This window comes from Cryptomeria japonica, chromosome 3 (genome assembly GCF_030272615.1).
Source record: "Cryptomeria japonica chromosome 3, Sugi_1.0, whole genome shotgun sequence".
NCBI lineage: Eukaryota > Viridiplantae > Streptophyta > Pinopsida > Cupressales > Cupressaceae > Cryptomeria > Cryptomeria japonica.
This window is the reverse complement of record NC_081407.1, coordinates 307740360-307749321: the sequence shown is the minus strand read 5'-3', so window position 1 is coordinate 307749321 and position 8962 is coordinate 307740360. Positions and strand designations below refer to the sequence as shown.

Below are 8962 nucleotides of genomic sequence, written 5' to 3'. Positions count from 1 at the left end.
CCACATTTTCACATAACTACTCTATTCATAAACACACAAGGTCCTAGAAAAGGATTGGCTCTCATAGAACACCTAGTAGTTCACCAAATAGTAGCTTGAATTCAAGGATCTACATCTTCTTCGTAGATAATATAATTAAGTGATTAATCCAAAAGTATTTGCTAACTATGATACATGTAGTAACACTAAGATGATTATCATACCTTTTGTTGTTTTGATTAGATAAAATCAAGAGAGGCCTAAACTATTGCATAACATCCAACTAGGTAACGAGCAAGATGAACTTTCAATTTCAATGAGCTATTTTCCATTTTTTTTCTTCCTATTCTATTCCAATGAAGGACAAGTTCATCTTCAAAAGATCGACACCAAAACATAAATTTAACTTTCTCAAAATTTTATTTTGCAAAAATTAAATCCATGAGGGGAACTCAATCCAATCCCAAGTTGACAAATGTCACCTTGAGATGGCTTGAGAGGATGCTAAGAAAGCATTAGATGCTAAGGAAGCATTAGGGATAACCTCAAGGGATGACATCATTGGATAATGCTATTATCCAAGGGAGCATGCTATTGTCCAAGAGGTAAACTCTTGTGCAAAGTTGAAGGATGGTCAAAGGAACAACCATCATGGGCTAGAATGATGTCTTGTATGAGGCATTAAATGCCTTTTGAAGACTTTGGAGGTTAACTTGTTGAAAGATAGATAACATATAAGTCTCATATAAGAGCCTTACAAACTTTGGAAAACTCCACAAGTTAACTTGTTGAAGAAAATAAAGTCTTAAGTGCATTTAGAAGACTTTCTTCCAAATTTGCAGAAGTGTCTCCCCCAAATTTAGGGATGTGACATAATTAGAGGAATTAGGCTAAATAATGAGGGATTAGAGGAGTTATAGAATAATATTAGCATGCTAATGGAAAATGTAGGAGAATGCAAGTGGAGGGAAATAGGCATTTTTAGATAAAATAAAAGATTTATTTTAGCCAAAAGGGGTGCAACTTGCATTTGTAGTATTTTGCAAGTGAGGGGACTATTCACAAATAAATAATGATTTATTTAAATGCAAATGGAATTTTTTTAATCAAATGTAAATTCAATTAAAAGGGAAAAAGGGGGTTTGAATTAAATAAATAAAATTTATTCAATTAAATGACTAAAAGGTACTTTTTTTTTTAAAGGTAAGTGCTATCATTAATGGGGATAGCTCCCTATATTGCTTAAAATTATGAAAATTACACATAGTTTAGACAAGAGAAAACTTGTCGACCATACACTCCCTTCTTTTTCCTTACTAATAGACCATATCTCATCCAACACAACCCCAAAATTACAATTTCCCCCCAATGGCTTGATATATCACAACAACGAATTCACCAATGTTGATTGCGTTGCGGGTGGAGTTCTCCAGAAGCCACCAATCATCAGACTCGATCACTCTTCGAAAAGGTTCCATGTTTCCATTGAATACTGCACATCTAAATACCTCCCATGCATTCTCTCCGAATGTCTTCAATCTCTCACGTTCCTCCTTCCAGACTTCCCTACAGGTCATCTCTCGAATGGTATCACTGTCGACGGATACATCATTCCCTGCAGAAACCTCACTATCCTCACCATCCACACTGATTTCTTCTTCATGGTCATCCTCGGTATCAGAGGGTAGGTAATTGTCAAATTGGAAGTACACTTTCAGTATGCTCACTTTAACAGCCTCCTCCATGCTTAAGATGGCATTGGCAATGCTGTCTGCAATGAATGGTTTTATAAATCTTGCAAGCAATTCAACCACCCGCTCCCCTGAGTCGATGATATCCACCAAAGGCAGGAGAACAGCTTCCAGCACCAAAGCATCACACCAGTGCCTTTCAAGATTTAGAATGATGCCCACGAGCCCCCAAACAGAGTCATACACATAGTCTTCTGTGAGGAACAGGTTTCTCAACTGCATATTCAATCTGTTTTCGCAGTTCACGCAACTTACCATTCCAAAATATGCCATTGCTCAACCTTGTCTCTGCAAAGCTCCCAAAACTACACTCGCACTTTCATAGCTTGCCATCACCGGAAGGGTCGACATATAAGGTTGTGATTTGAAACATCAATCATTTATGTCCTGACCATATCTTGTTAGGATCTCTCATTCTGCATAATACAATTATCGATGTGGTGGCTAAATCTAGGTGTCATGATGGACTGTTCAAGGGCCATGTGATCCTACCGCCAAAGAGCCTGTTTTTCTGCTCGAAGTTTCAGTCTCGTACTTCACCAATGCTTATCAAGGTGCCATCACAATGTCCCGATAGGCCGGTAGTGTCAAACCTTCGCAAGCATGCTACCCGATCCCTTGTCGTGGATATCTTTGGAAGTCCTTCAGGCATTATCCTTTGATATCCTCTGCAACAGAAGCGTAGCAAAAGTAAACAGGGTCATCATTTCCTCCAACTTTGAGGTTCGCAAGGTAATCAACCACTTGATTCCCTTCTCTGTAGACATGCCCAATCTCGTAGCTCTCAATTATTCTTAGATGCTCTTTTATCATGGGAACCCATTTATTAAGCTTTTAGTTGTGAAAACTAGACCGACTGATCCCATCTATTATAATCTGTGAATCGCCCTCAATTATGATTCGAGAGAGTCCCTGCCTAATACAAAGACGGAGCCCTGCCTCTAGTGCATGAATCTTTGCTTCATTGTTTGTGGCGACTCCAATGCCCCCAAACAGCCCATGAAGGATAGTGCCCTGCTCATCACGGATTATGGCTCCTATACCTGATTCCCCCGGATTACCCTTACTGGCACCGTCAAAGTTCAATTTTGTCCAACCCCTTGGAGGGGCCTTCCATCTGATAGTATTTCTATCAAGACGCTTTGGTGGGGGGACATATATTGGTGGTTCTTTAAAGGCCCATCTATTTTCCATTTGTGCATCCCAATTAGTGTATATTTTAGGACTGCTTATTATTTTCTTTCCATTAATTACTTCTTCTATTGCGACTAAAAGGTACTTAATCAAACCTTAGTTTAATTAATAGGTTAGGCTAGAAGTAAATGATTTTATTCAAATCTTTAATTTGATTAATAGGCTGATTGGAAGAATAGGGATATTAATAGACCTTAGTCTAATCAATAGACGAATAAATGATGATTAAATGAATAAAAATCATTTAATTCGTTGTGCAAGTTTTAGGTGTCTCCAGTAAGTTTGATGATTAGATAAATATTCATATCAATGGAATTGATTAGATAAATGAATGATTAGAGATAATTTTGATGATTAATGATTAAATAAATCAATGATTAGAAATAAATGATGATTAATGATTAAAGATAAGTTTGATGATTAATGATTAGATTGAATGAATGATTAGAAACCAATGAATAATTGAAACAGGTAAGTTTGATGATTAGATAAATGTTCATATCAATGGAATTGATTAGATAAATGAATGATTAGAGATAATTTTGATGATTAATGATTAGATAAATGAATGATTATCTTAGATGAGAATGATTGGTTTATGAATGATTAGAGATAAGTTTGATGATTTAGAGAAATGAATGATTGGTTTATGAATGATTAGAGATAATTTTGATTTTTAGTCTCTTCCTAGGGTATTAATATTTGCATTCATTTTAGTCTCTTCCTAGGGTATTAATATTTGCATTCATTTTAGTCCCTTCCTAGGGTATTAATATTTGTATTCATTTCTTTTCTACACATTTCATCTATTGGTAAAGAGCTTCTTTACCTAGCAGATGAAACTCAATAAAGAATGCATAGATTTGGTAAAATGAAGAAGAAACTCTACAGAAACTCTCTAATTGCAAAGTACAACCTCTATGGAATGAACTTTGTCTACAATGATGCATCAATTTCACATAAATTCACTCTTAATGATTTTTCCACTTGAAAATAGGTAAAATCCTTCTAGAATGAAACAAAATCACGAGTCATTTGCACTTTCACCCTCACTGGAACATATAAATTTAGCTAGGTTTATATACTTTTATAATTTTGTTTACATATAAAATACTTTTCCAAAGTGTAAACAAAGCTCACACTTGTAGGTGATTATGTTTTGTGATTAGGAATTCAAATTTTTTATCATCTTATCAAACCCATTTCAATCTTAGAATCATTGTATAGGACAACATCTAATAGATAACATGGCTATTGATAAACTAAAATAGGTGGCCAAGAAAGAAATCTATCTGATTACCCTTGACCATAAATGTATACAATAACTATGTTGGCTTGTTCGAGTGCTTGTTCCTGCACAACAATACTTTTATAAAAAAAATTACACACAATCTAATCCAGAAATATCATCAAATAAATTATGAAATATAGAAATCTTATTTTATTAAGGAATACAATTTGTTTATGCCAATCTGAAAATAAAACTCTAACAATACCATTTGGATGAATGAATTACCCCATGCCAAAGGCAGAGCCGCCCAACCCAATTTCCATTGAAACTGATCTCAGGTTAGGATACATGTTGCATCTACAACACAAAAAAGTTTACAAAACCCTTATACAACTCAATTTATTTCCATCTATGAACTAAACTATTAAAAGAACCATTGTGTTGATGTTGTTTTTTAACCTCTTTTAATGCCAACAAGACCACCAACTATAGAAAAGCAAAGGCATGTGTTGAATGTGAAGTATGATTAAAAACAACCTACCCCTTGCACCCATTTCCATAACTGTAGCTTGAACCACAAGCACAATTCTTCCACAGTAAGACGTGATTATTATTTTTTGCACAAGATGGTGTGAAATTATGGAGGACTAGCTATAATGCAAACAATGTTCTTATGTCACCAATGACCTAAAGAAATTGGCATCACTGAGCTAGGCCATAGAAAAGAATATTATGAGCTGCCCTTCTTTAAGATTTTTATAGAGATAAGAAGCCATAGAGATGTTTTTAATTTTCTCTTCTTTTGAACCAACAGTCTGACATTCATAGTTTAGTTCACCTCTCAAAGAGGCATTTTTACAATTAATTTTGTTGACTCCTTTTGCATACACATCTTTTAGGACCAACACAATTCCATCAGACATAAATCAGTTTTCAATGGATTCCTAATGGATCCATGCATTCCATTCCAATGCTCCAACATTGACATCAACAAACCAAAACCAAACCAACTGTCCTATCAGATCTTGGCAAGAACTTCGCTGCCCTGCAACCCTTGTTTAAGTAGATTTTGCTTCATGTGTTTTTATGTTTTTTCATAACTTAGCTGAGTGATAAATTTCTTCTAAATTGACTAGTATTTTAGCATGTCAATTGATTGCATTTGTCAAATGTATCTAAAAACTTGCAATTTAAGAATCATAATTTTGATTGCATTCGTCAAATTTATTAAAGAACTTACAATTTAATAATGATAATTTGATTCAATTTAAGAACTTATAATTTAATAATCATAATTTTTAATTTTGGATGGATGAATTTCTTAATTGATAATTCTTGCAGTAATTTTATTTAATATTATTTATCTTGCTTTTAATTTATATTAGATTCATATAAACAAATTGACTTGTCTATTATTTTATTTTATTTTTATTTAGAATGTTTGCATTTGTGCCCCCTTATTCATTAACTCCACTCTATCCTTATCATTTTTTTAAAATGAGTCTTTTGTGTGGCTTCTTTTTTATTTGTTTTTACCTAAGATTTCTTTTGTCAATTGAGAATTGAGTTCCAATTATTTATCTATAAGACCTTTCTTAAGGGTTCAATACTTGTTCTACACTATTAATTTGGAAGTGTTGATCTCCTTGCAATAGTACTTAACAATACCTAGGTTTTGTTTCTAAGTAAATTTTAGCCCTATCTTTCAAGTGGTAGTCACGCAAAACATTTTCTTTGACTTTCATTCCCATTTTTTAGGTCTTTTATGTCATTGCAAAATCAAATTTTAGCATCTATATGAGCTCTTATTTATCAAATTCAATTCAATCCTTATTAATTTTTCAATCTTTATTAATTTTTCTTTTGAAGTCACCTAATTCACTATATTTATGTAAGACCGCGATTTCTTTTTCCACAAAATTGAAAAGAGGTTTAATTGTGATCATTTTTTTTGAATTATAATACTTAAAAATTTATCCATTATAATTTCATATTGCATCTTCTACGTCTCTTTTACATCCATTATGTAAAATGATTTTAGTACCATTATGGAATAAAAAATATTCATCTTTCAATCATCATTTGTAACAAAACTTTGATTTAAAGAGATCATCTACATTCATAACTAGACATTTTACTCTAAGATTTCTCAATGAACAAAGATTTCAAAAGAAGAGTAATGCATGTACCTACCTTGTAAATCATCATTTGTAACAAAACTTTGATTTAAAGAGATCATCTACATTCATAACTAGACATTTTACTCTAAGATTTCTCAATGAACAAAGATTTCAAAAGAAGAGTAATGCATGTACCTACCTTGTAAGAAACACATTTTATTAGAATGCAACTGACACCTCAGACTTTTTCTTTTATAAAATTTGGCATCAAAGACAGTTATGGATCCTCAAGTCATTTCCCTGAGAAATCTGAGTATAATGAACTCAATTGCAACATGTACAAGCAGAGCATTCCTTGAAAGCTGGAAATTTATTTCCTGTGTACTCATCATATATAGGAAATAACTGAATCTTCTCCATCTCCCCCTCCTACAAACCAAAATCTTCAGTAAAATTCTATCCCTCAGATAAAAACCAACAAGAAAGATGTTTTAAAGAAGCAGACAGGAGAAAAATGAGGCCCATAAAACATGCCTGATATTTGTTCATGGCTGCCTGGCCAACTGAAAGAAAGAACAATTCATTTTAGCTAAACAAGAAAAAGTACAGTAAATGTTTTTGTAACAGAAAGTATTAAATACTGATGTTGTTTTACCTGGCAATTTGAAGAAAATACAGAAAACCAGAAGCACATGCAATTTGAGTTTATCCATCGTAGATGCTCTGTTCATCTGCTATAGATTACATTTTATACAGAAGATTGTGGGCATTTATTTAGTAATTCTATCTAATATTGGATAATTATCAGATTGTGGGCATTTATTTAGTAATGTAATGTTAGATAATTGATCATTCTTGTTATGATTAGCTCTTTAAATAATATTTATCTTAATTCAAACTTATATTAGATTTTTTTTTACAGTTGATTTGTTTATTTTCTGTTAGTACAATCAGTAGTTATTTTTTTATTTTTTTTTGCAATATTTAGCATGTTTATAAATTATCAAATTTATTTTACACATCAACCAAACAAATATTCAACAAATTCTAAATTGTTAAAATTTTATATATATAAATAAATAAATTAATAATATAATACTAATATTTATAATAATAAATTAATAATCTTATAGAAATTTTTTCACAGATTCACTATTAATTCACTATTAAGCAAACGTGTTTAGGTAAATTATTAAGTTTTAAAATATGAAAATGTGCAACTTTTACTAATACAAAAAAGTGGGAAAAGTAAATAATATAATAAATTTTATTACTAAGTATGAAGTAAATATAATCATATTAAATATGGTTACATAATTATAAATATAAATGTAACAATTTTCTATTTTAAAATAATAACTAATAAGTTAATATTATATTTTTAAATAAATAAATTTATATAAGATATAATTTAGTATTTTTAATTTAAAATTATTATAATTTATCATTATATGTATTTTAATCAATTAAACTATAAATTTAACTAAAATAAATTATTTTTTGATTTTATAATTATTTAAATTTTTTAACTAAATAATTACTAGTTAAGATTATTATAATTGAAATAATTAGTTTTATTCTTAATTTTCTATAATAATTAAACTATATTTATAATTTTGGTTACTATTAATTATTAGATTACATAATAATTATGATCATCAAGATTCAATAATTAAATATATTTGTATGAAAATAAAATAACTCTATTGAATATGATAACAAACCTCCTACTTAAAAATAAATTAATAAATCTATTTTATTAACTCAATACTTTTTAATAAAAAAATTAATCATTACTTAACCCCTTAAACATATAAAAAATAATAATTAATCAACATTAAATGGGTAAGTAAAGTTAAGCAACCAAGTTGATTGATTTTGAGTAGAAAATATAATATTACAATTCTACATGCATTATGACCTTTTACTTTACATGATATCAGATTTTAACGCCGTCTGTGGGAATCGAACCCACGACCACGTGGTTAAAAGCCACGCGCTCTACCAGCTGAGCTAAGACGGCTACAACAATGCTAAAAAAAAATAAGTTTTATATTACAAAATTCGACTTGTTAAAGCTCCTATAACAAAATTTGCTGGGTAACTTCAAAAGAATTTTGAAAATTCAATTGAATTTTTTTTGTGTTAGTGGATGGTGAAAAAGACATATAAATGGTCTTATCTCTCCAAGCAATTCTATAAATGGACTTTGATAATGTTTATTAGCCATTTAATAGCAGTTATGGGTGGTTTTGTTAGTTTAATAATTTTATTATTTATAATCAACTTTGTTCAATATGATGAAGATATATCTGTATTTCTTTCCAATACATTATTATTATTTCATGTCGGCAGGGACTATAGCGAACCCTCTTTCATTAGCTGGTGATTAATGCAATTGCAATGGGCGAATCAGAAATCAGTATTCACAAATATTTTTGCTTTGGCTGAAGTCAGGCGGTTCGCCCATTATTTAAGCAAAATGTTTTCAACAAATTTTGTGGCATTTGATGATTGGTTTTGTTCACGGTCTACAGAGGCTTGCGCGCTTCTCAACAGGAGAGAACACACGAGTCCAGAGGTATTTGCAAGGGCCGTCAAAACGAAAGCTTGCAGAGCGCAATCGGTAGAAAAACATGGCCAACAAAAAAGAGGGGGCCCACAAAAATAGAGCTTGCATGGATTGA

The 8962-nt window shown here is 31.1% G+C and overlaps 1 non-coding gene across 1 annotated transcript; it reads right to left on the bottom strand.

The window, feature by feature from the left end:
• Positions 1-8225: 8225 nt before the first annotated feature.
• Positions 8226-8298, bottom strand: TRNAK-UUU (transfer RNA lysine (anticodon UUU)). Its single transcript has one exon. It is a non-coding gene; the product is annotated as a tRNA-Lys (tRNA).
• Positions 8299-8962: the final 664 nt, after the last annotated feature.